Source organism: Macaca mulatta, chromosome 2, assembly GCF_049350105.2.
Source record: "Macaca mulatta isolate MMU2019108-1 chromosome 2, T2T-MMU8v2.0, whole genome shotgun sequence".
In the NCBI taxonomy this organism is placed as follows: domain Eukaryota; kingdom Metazoa; phylum Chordata; class Mammalia; order Primates; family Cercopithecidae; genus Macaca; species Macaca mulatta.
The window spans coordinates 99,222,445-99,232,796 of NC_133407.1; the positions used below are offsets into that span (position 1 = coordinate 99,222,445).

At 41.8% G+C, this 10,352-nt stretch overlaps 1 pseudogene; it reads left to right on the plus strand.

Annotated features, from left to right (window-relative positions):
* Positions 1-9,540: 9,540 nt before the first annotated feature.
* Positions 9,541-10,352, plus strand: LOC699035 (protease-associated domain-containing protein 1 pseudogene; annotated as a pseudogene).

Consider the following 10,352-nt stretch of genomic DNA (forward strand, 5'->3'; position numbering starts at 1 on the left):
GCAAGATGGAGTTATTTAGGTCTGATTTCTTTCATTGTCATAATTTCCTCAGTTATAATTTTGTAGAGGCGGTTTCATGATCATGCAACTGCACTCCAGCCTGGGCAACAAAGCAAGACCTTGTCTCTAAAAAATATAAATAAAATGGTTAAAATGGAAATTTTTATATTACGTATATTTTGCCACGATAAAAAAAAAAAAGTGAAAGAGGCCCGGCATGGTGGCTCACGCTTGTAAGCCCAGCACTTTGGGAGGCCGAGGCGGGCGGATAACGAGGTCAGGAGATCAAGACCATCCTGGCTAACATGGTGAAACCCCGTCTCCACTAAAAATACAAAAAATTAGCTGGGCGTGGTGGCGGGCGCCTGTAGTCCCAGCTACTCGGGAGGCTGAGGCAGGAGAATGGCCTGAACCTGGGAGGCGGAGCTTGCAGTGTGCCGAGATCAGCCACTGCATTCCAGCCTGGGCGACAGAGCGGACTCCGTCTAAATAAATAAATAAATAAATAAGAAAGCAAGCTGATCTAGCTCTATTAATAAGAGGCAAAACAGAATTTAGGACAAAAAAATTAGAGAGAGAGGACCACTTAATTGTGATAAAAGCTTCAAGTCATCAGGAATAATTAATATTGGTACAAAATATGTATGTACCAAATATTATTGCCTTGACATGTATAAAGCAAAAGCTGTCAGAATCACGAAGAGAAACTCACAATGCTTAAGGGAGATTTGAACAAAATTATCTCAGTAACTGATAAAACAAGAAGTCAAAAATTTTCTTTCGGCCAGGAGTGGTGGCTCACGCCTGTAATCCCAGCACTTTGGGAGGCTGAGGTGAGCGGATCACGAGGTCAGGAGTTCGAGACCAGCCTGGCCAACACAGTGAAACCCCGTGTCTACTAAAAAATACAAAAAATTAGCTGGTCGTGGTGGCGGGCCCCTGAATCCCAGGTACTGGGGAGGCTGAGACAAGAGAATCGCTTGAGCCCAGGAGGCAGAGGTTGCCAGGAGCCTAGATCACGCCATTGCGCTCCAGTCCAGGTGACAGTGAGAGATTCTGTTTCAAAAAAAAAAAAATGTCTTTCACATCAGGTTGAGAAAACATATACAAAGATCTTCCTAGAAGCATTATTCATGACAGCCTCAAACTGGAACCGACCTATTAATAAATATCTATCATTAGTAGAAGAGATATACACATTGTATTAGATTAATCCAATGTAATACTGAACAGCAATGGAAATGAATGAACTGTAGCTACATCCAACTACATGGATGAATTTCAAAACATAATGCTAAGCAAATAAAGCCAGACTCAAAATAATATATTCTGTATTATTCTATTTATGTGAAACTTAAAAATAAGCAAACTAAATTATGTGTAGAGAAGCGTATTTATTTGATAACATTATTTTTATAAAGCAAGAAAGTTATTTCCATAAAATTCAGATTTTTTTTTTTTTTTTTTTTTTGAGACAGTCTCATTCTGTCACCAGGCTGGAGTGCAGTGGCATGATCGCAGCTCACTGCAATCTCTGCCTCCAGGTTTGAGTGATTCCCCTGCTTCAGCCTCCCTAGTAGCTGGGATTACAGGTGTGCACCACCATGCCCAGCTAATTTTTTGTGTTTTAGTAGAGATGGGGTTTCACCATGTTGGCCAGGATGGTCTTGATCTCCTGACCTCGTGATCCACCCACCTCGGCCTCCCAAAGTGCTAGGATTACAGGCATAAGCCACCACACCTGGCCTCTTTTTTTTTGAGACAGAGTCTGGTAATTGTAGATATTTCTAAGAGGAAAGAGGAACATTGGAATTGGAAAGAGACCAGTGAGCCAAGGGTGGAAAATGTTGATATAGACGTCTAAGATTTTGACGAAATGTTATTTTATGGCCTGGATGGTGGTTATATGGATATTTACTCTATAACAATTCATTAAGATACACATTTGTGGTTTTTGTATATATGTGTTCTATTTCACAACCTTAAATGTTTCTTAAGGAATTAATGGAGCACACCTTCAGAGTTGGGTGGGAAAATAATTCTGAACCTAGAAATCCAAACTTAGACAAGCTAGCTATCAAGACTGAGGACAAACTAAAGCCATTCTTACACCTATAAGGATTCAGGGTTTATCTACTATTTATGCTTTCTGAAGGAGATAATTGAATATGTTGGCCAGGAAATCAAGTGTGAGGAGTATGTAGAAAACAGAAAATGATAGTACTAACCCTGTTAATCTAATAAAAAGAAACCCTAGGATGACTGCTTGCAGTGGGGTTTGAAAGAAATCTATTCAAATTAAAACAGGAGGTCCATGTGCCCCCAAAAAGATATTCTTGAGAATTCTAGAATAGACCCTGAACAATTTTAGAATAAGGAACTAATAGATATCAGTGCTTTGATGAAGAAGGTTTTTGCTTCTCCTAATGAGGGAAAAATTATTATAAAAATTCTAAGACAGGAAAGTTATGATCCAAACTTGAAGTAAACTAATGTGGTATGAATTTGGGTAACTGTGGTTCTTTAAGAAAAGAGAATCCATCATACAATTTTTTTTCTTTTTCTTTTTTTTTTTTGGAGATAGTCTCATTCTGTCGCCCAGGCTGGAGTGCAGTGGTGATCTCAGCTCACTGCAACCTCTGCTCCTGGGATCAAGTGATTCTCATGCCTCAGCCTCCCAAGCAGCTGGGATTACAGGTGCCTGTCACGACACCCAGCTAATTTTTCTATTTTTTAGTAGAGACAGAGTTTTACCATGTTGGGCAGGCTGGTCTTGAACTCCTGACCTGAAGTGATCTGTCCACCTCAGCCTCCCAAAGTGCTGGGATTACAGGCGTGAGCCACCATGCCTGGCCTATCATACAATTTTCTAGGAATATTGTCCTTTGAGAGGTCTAGGGTCATGACATAATTATAGAGGAAAACATAATGTCATAACAATTTAATATTTTTATTAATTTTAAATTTGTGTCATCGACCTACAGACAAAGCATGGGGATTCAGTTATGATTTCTGAACAGAATGTAAATATTTTCAACCTCAACAATGTAAATATCAAAGTGAAGTTCACAGAAACCAGAAGGTAGAAGTAGGAAAAGAGATAGGAGCAAGGGTCGGGGAAAAAAGTCAAGAGACATTAGTGAAAATTGACAGAATTAAAAACGAATAGTTTAAGGACAGAATCTAAATGCATAAAAGTAACCAATGGAAAGAAAACCAATGATACAACAAAAGTTATGGTAAAAAGAAGAAAAGGAGAAATGGGGTGGTATCAATTAGCTAAATCCTTATTAATCATAGTAAACAATAAGTAGACAATGCCTACAGTTGATAAATTAAGAATTAGCAATATACAGAAATATATATGAAACCAAAATAACTAATGAAAGAAAAGGTGCCTGTAATCCCAGCACTTTGGGAGGCAGAGGCAGGCAGATCATTTGAATCCTGGAGTTTGAGACCAGTAGTGAGACCTCATCTCTACAAAAAAAAACCAGAAAAATTAGCTGGGTGTAGCGGTGCATGCCTGTATTTCCAGCTACTTCAGAGGCTGAGGCAGGAGAATCAGTTGAGCCCAGAAGGTGGAAGCTACAGTGAGCCAACAGAGTGAGACCAGCTCAAAAAAAAAAAAAAAAAAAAAAAGGAAGAAGAAAGGAAGGGAAGGGAGGGAGGGAAGGAGAGGGGTGGGAGGGGGAGGAGGAAGAGGAGGAGGAGAGAGGGAGGGAGAGGAGAAGGATAAAATGTTACAAGTGGTTGTTACTAGGAATGGGGAGAAGAGAAGTGGGTAATGGCACTGAAGCTTTTTATTATGTCTTTCAGCATTCTTAAACCATCAACAGATCTGAGTATGTAGACTAAAAGGGAATATTTGGTGAAGAGATCTTTTTTTCACTATGTACACTTGCTATGGACATGTTCATGCCTGCTGCCTGGCAGGCACCATTCATTAAGTAGGCCCCTGTTGCCAGGGAAACCAGCTCTTCACTGATACCAAAGATAATGCAGAAGCCTGCTGCTCACCAAGCAACCTTCCTCAAGAGCTATTTCCTCATGAGCTATGACCTCACCTTTCTGAACTGTCTCTTGCCCCTGTGTGATACTGTCCTGCTGCACAAAGCTTACACTTGCTATCTCTCACTTCCTTCTTAGTCACCTGTGATGCTGGCTAAGGGAGCTGGGCCAGTCAGCAGTGACCTGTTGCCCTTGGTTTATTATAAGCAACCTGTTCACAAGAAATGATCTTCTGTTGTTTTATAAATTATATGCATCACAGCACACAGAATAACATCAAAACCACATTAGTTTTTTCATACTTTCTTCACTGACCCCAGGGGAAGAGGGGAGAGCAGGGAGAGGACTTTCTCTTTTTTTAAATACTAATTTTGTTGAGGTATAAAGAACATATAGTAAGTTCACAGACCTTAAGTATACAGTTTGATGAGTTTTGGCAAATATATATACCTGTGGAACCAACATCCCAGTCAAGATATAAATACTTACATCAGCTGGGCACGGTGGCTCATAACTGTAATCCTAGCACTTTTGGAGGCCAAGGCAGGCAGATCATGAGGTCAGGAGATCAAGGCCATCCTGGCTGTCTACTAAAAATACAAAAAATTAACTGGGAGTGGCAGTAGGCACCTGTAATCACAGCTACTTGGGAGGCTGAGGCAGGAAAATCTCTTGAACCCGGGAGGCAGAGGTTGCATTGAGCTGAGATAGCCCCACTGCACTCCAGCTCGGGCAACAGAGTGAGACTCCGTCTCACAAAAAAAAAAAAAAAATACATCGACCCAGAAAGTTCCTTATGTCAGTAGCACTTCACGCCGCCATGCCCCCAACCCTTAGTCTCCCTGCCTTCCCATCTCCACTCCCACCCCTCACTGCTCTGATTCTATCACCATTATTTAGATTCTTCTGCTGTTGATCTTCATAAAACCAGTATATTTCCTTTTGTGTCTGGTTTATTTTCCTCAGAATAATGTTTTTAACATTTATCCATATTGTTATGTGTCCAGATTAGTACTCTATTGTATGGATAGAGCCTATTTTGTTTACCCATTTCCTGTTGAGAGACATTTGATTTGTTCCCAGTTTTGGGTTATAATGAATAAAGCTGCTATGAACATTCTCGAACGATGAACATTTTTGTGGACATATGTTTTGATTTTTTTGTGTAAATACCTAGAAGTGAAATTATTCAGGTATGGTATAGGTTTATGCTTAACTTTACAGAGTACTTAAACTTGATTCTTTTATCTAAAATTGTGATAAAATACACATAACATAAAATGGACCATCTTAACTGTTTTTAACTGTACAGTGCAGTGGTATTAAGCACATTCACATTGTTGCACAACCATCACCACCATCCATCTGCAGAACTCTTTTTATCTTGCAAAACTGGAACTCTGAACCAGGTGTGGTGGCTCATGCCTGTAATCCCAGCACTTTGGGAGGCCAAGGCGGGCAGACTGCCTGAGCTTAGGCATTCAAGATCAGCCTGCTCAACATGGTGAAACCCCGTCTCTACTAAAAATACAAAAAATTAGCTGGGCATGGTGGCGCTTGCCTGTAGTCCCGGCTATTCTGGGGGCTGCAGCAGGAGAATCGTTTGAACCTGGGAGGCGGAGGTTGCAGTGAGCTGAGATCGTGCCACTGCCCTATAGCCTGGGTGACAGAGTGAGACTCTGTCTTAAAATAAATAAATAAATAAATAAATAACATAACATAACATAACATAAAATAAAAATAGCCAAGTATGGTGATTGATACACATCTGTAGTTCCAGCTACTCAGGAGGATAAGGTGGGAGGGTGGCTTGAGCCCAGGAGTTCAAGCCTGCAGTGAGCTGTGAGCATGCCATTGTACTCTCCCTGGGTGACAAAGCAAGGCCCTATCTCAAAAAAAGACAAAACAAACAAACAAAAAAAACAGAAAAAAAACCAAAACTGGAACTCTGTATCTATTAAACAGTAATCTGTCATTGAGTGGTGCTAAGCGTAAACAATTTTTTTAACAAAAGAAAAAAGTAAAAAGTAAATTTTGAAAAAAAGAATTAAAAAAAAAAATCTCCATTACCCCCTCCCCCAGCCCCTGGAAACCACTGTTCTACTTTCTCTCTGAATTTCACTATTGTATATAACCTTATGTAAGTCACAAAAAATTTGTCTTTTTGTGACTGACATTTCACTTAGGATAGTGCCCTCAGCTTTAAAAAGGAAAGACATTTTGATACATGCTACAACATAATATTCCGTTGTATGTACATACCAAATTTTATTAATGATTTCATCTGTCAATGAACATTCGGGTTGCTTCCACCTTTTGTCTATTGTGAATAATGCTGCCGTGAACATGTTTAAGTCCTTGCTTTCACTTTTTTGTGTATACACCCAGAAGTTGAAATGCTGGATTATATTTATATGCAATTCTATTTTTTTTTTTTTTTTTTTTTTTGAGACGGAGTCTTGCTCTGTCGCCCAGGCTGGAGTGCAGTGGCCGGATCTCAGCTCACTGCAAGCTCCGCCTCCCGGGTTTACGCCATTCTCCTGTCTCAGCCTCCTGAGTAGCTGGGACTACAGGCGCCCGCCACCTCGCCCGGCTAGTTTTTTGTATTTTTTAGTAGAGACGGGGTTTCACCGTGTTAGCCAGGATGGTCTCGATCTCCTGACCTAGTGATCCGCCCGTCTCGGCCTCCCAAAGTGCTGGGATTACAGGCTTGAGCCACCGCGCCCGGCCTGCAATTCTATTTTTAATATGGGTCACTGCCATACTGTTTTCTATAGTGGCTGCACCGTTTTACGTTCCCACTAAGAGAACATGAGTGTTCCAGTTTCACCATATCCTCACTAACACTTATTTTCCGTTTTGTTGGTGGTAGCCATCTTACTGGATGTAAACTTGATTCATTTTTCCAACCTTTTTAATATGGAATTTTCAAACACACACAAAAGATGAGAGATCTCCAGGTACCCACCACAAGCTTTAATAATGATTAACATTTGGTAGCAGGTGGACAAAGATATACCTTCTCTATAGCAGCTATAAGATCAGGGACAAACAGAGATCTATTTGGAACTGCCAACTAAGAATGGTGTTTTATAGGCTGCCTGATGAATAAGGTTAGATAACTAATGGCCAGTCCTTCAGCCTGTGCTCAAGGGACGGGATAACAGTAAAGCATAGTTGGTGAAGGAGCAGCAGAGAAAGGTCACAATCGATAGGCCATAAGAGAACCCTCACTATCACTTACCATTCAGATCATTCTCTTCATATTCTTACAAGTTATTTTCCTTTCATAAAAGAAAGCTGAGGAGTTTATTTGTGTTTGTGGTGCATGTGATCCATGAGAGGGGACTCAACCAGATGCTATGTCTAAGTAGTACTTAATCCGACAGTATTAGTGGGCTGGTGGGCTTTCCTGGTTACATGGGAACCCTAGAAACCCAAGCCAAGCACAAAAGCCAAGACTGAATTCTCCAGTAAGTCACCTGGTAGCCTCGACAAGCTGATGCTTAAAAAAAGAGCCAGTGACCATTAATAGGAAGCTCCTGAAATGAGTCCTCTGAACATCTGCAAGTATGATCAGCTACACCTGAGCTGAGACTTGCCTTTTTCCCTGCCAGGAAATCATGGGTTCAGAAATGGCAGGCACCACGTATATTAACTGTATTTCCTTATTTTTCTGTCTTCTTGATGTTCTGGCATCAGGTGCCTCATTGACCCAAGAGACTTCCCCTCCTAGGACTAGCTAATTCCTAGAAATATCAAACCACTCCCTTGTAAGCATGCCATTCCTATGCAAACCAACCAATCCAGAGCCCATACTCTAAACCACTTCCTTTACCTGGCAAGATCTTCCACACCAGGGGGCAATGTTCCTCTGTTCTAATCATCCCCGGGGCTAGATACCAGAGAGTTACCTGGTTACATCCTAATAAACCCATCAGAAGTTGAAAATATCATAAGCCAAAAGTAAATTTAATCAGGTGTGGTGGCACATGCCTGTAGTCCCAGCTACGTGGGAGGCTGAGACAGAAGGATCACTTGAGGCTGTGGGGCACTATGATCATGCCTGTGAATAGCCACTGCACCCCAGCCTAGGCAACATGGTGAGACCTCATAACTTAAAAAAGATTAAAAAACAAGCTCTTACCAGTCGAAGATGAGGCAATATAAGCAATAAGCACTAAAAAGAATAATGACTGAAAACCAAAATACATAAAAAGATAAAAGTCCACAAGCTGATAAATAAAAGGTTTTATTTAAAAGCCCACAAGTAAAAAAGAGGAGAGAGACACTAACTCCTAATTCTGAAAATCAGTAATTAAAGGGAAATAAGCCTTCAGCAAATTTATTTTTCTTTTCTGAGACAGCGTCTTGCTCTGTCACTCAGGCTGGGGTACAGTGGCACAATCACAGCTCACTGCACCCTTGAACTCCTGGGCTTAAGCAATCCTCCTGCCCCAGCCTCCCAAGTGGCTTAGACTACAGTTGTGTGCCTACACACTTTGCTGATTTTAAATTTTTTTGTAGAGATGGGGTCTCACTATATTGCCCAGGCTGGTCTCCAACTCCTGGGCTCAAGCAGTCCTCCCACCTAGGCCTACCAAGTAGCCAGGACCATAGGTGTGCACCACCATGCCCAGCTAATTTTCTTTTTTTCTATTTTGTAGAGATGGGGTCTCGCCATGTTGCCTTGGCTGCTCTCCAACTCCTGGGCTCAGACAATCCTCTTGCCTTGGCCTCCCAGGTATGAGCCACAATGCCTGGCCAATAATTTTTTAATGAAGGCCCCCTGGGGCCAGGCACTGGTTTGGGCACTGGAGATTCAGCAGTAAAGTAAAATAAATTTCCTCATTGATCTTGTCGGTGACTCCTTTGCATGCTTGCTTCAGACTATATTTCAAGGTAACAAAATAGTTGCAGTTGATGAGAAAAAGTTCCATCTTACAGAAAACTTTCAGCTAATAAATGTAGAGGGAATGATAAAGTTAGAAAAATAATTATATTTTAAGTCCTAATGAAACAACAGACCCAGACAACAATGACCAATAGATGAAAAATATCAGGTGAAACACTCAAACGGAACCTGTCAATGGCAAGATTGGGCTGTAACCCTGAAACCACTGATCAATCTCGGCATTACTAAAACAGGCCTGACCAGATAGTCTGTGATCCTGATGTAAAGCAATAGCACCACGTTTTCAGTAGCCAAAACAGTTAAATCATCTAATCAAGCCTTTAGAATTACCTTCATGATTGGATGAAATATAGAGAGCAGAGGAACAAAGTCAACAGCACAAAAAGGAAGAAAACAGATAAATCTAGAGAGTGCCACATTCTGCAAAACTGAGCTGGTTTCTTCATCAAGACAATGGCATGGAAAAAAATGAGAAGTAGGCAAAGGGACTCCTCTGGATTGAATGAAATTTAAGAGACACAGTAGCCAAGTATGACGTGTGGACCTTGTTTGGATCTAGATTTGAAGAAATTGATTGTAAAGTCATTTTTGAAAACAAATAGTGAAATCTGAATATGGGTTAGGCATTAGTTTTTGCCAAAGAATTATTATTAGGTGGGATAATGGTACGGTAATTAGGTAAGATTGTAATTATTTCTTTAAATTATATTGTTTTTAGAGATAAAAATAAGACCTTCAGTGCTGAAGAAGGGCACAGTGGCACATGGCACAGCACAGGCATCTACATCATCAGTCAAGTAAGAATTCAAGACAGCTGTCAGGCTAAAGTCCAGCGAGCGAGGCGCAGCTGGGAGGCGGGAGAAAACGCGGTGCGGGCCGGGCCCTGGAGATAGTCCCCGGCGCGGCGGGCTGGTGTTGTCTGGTGCTCCCCACTGCTTCCGTATCCATGATTATTTGTACTTTCAAGTGCTAAGTCCTGGACACATTCGATACATCTTCACAGCCACACCTGCCAAGTACTTCGGTGGTATCTTTCACACAAGGTATGAGCAGATTCACCTTGTCCCCGCTGAACCTCCAGAGGCCTGCGGGGAACTCAGCAACGGTTTCTTCATGCAGGACCAGATCGCGCTGGTGAGGAGTGCTCCCTCCTCTCCAAGACTCGGTGGTCCAGGAGCATGGCGGGCGGGCCGTGATCATCTCTGACAACGCGGTTGACAATGACAGCTTCTACGTGGAGATGATCCAGGACAGTACCCAGCGCACAGCTGCCATCCCCGCCCTCTTCCTTGTCAACTGAGAGGGCTACATGATCCTCCGCTCCCTAGAACAGCATGCGCTGCCATGGGCCATCATTTCCATCCCAGTCAATGTCACCAGTATCCCCACCTTTGAGCTGTTGTAACCGCTCTGGTCCTTCTGGTAG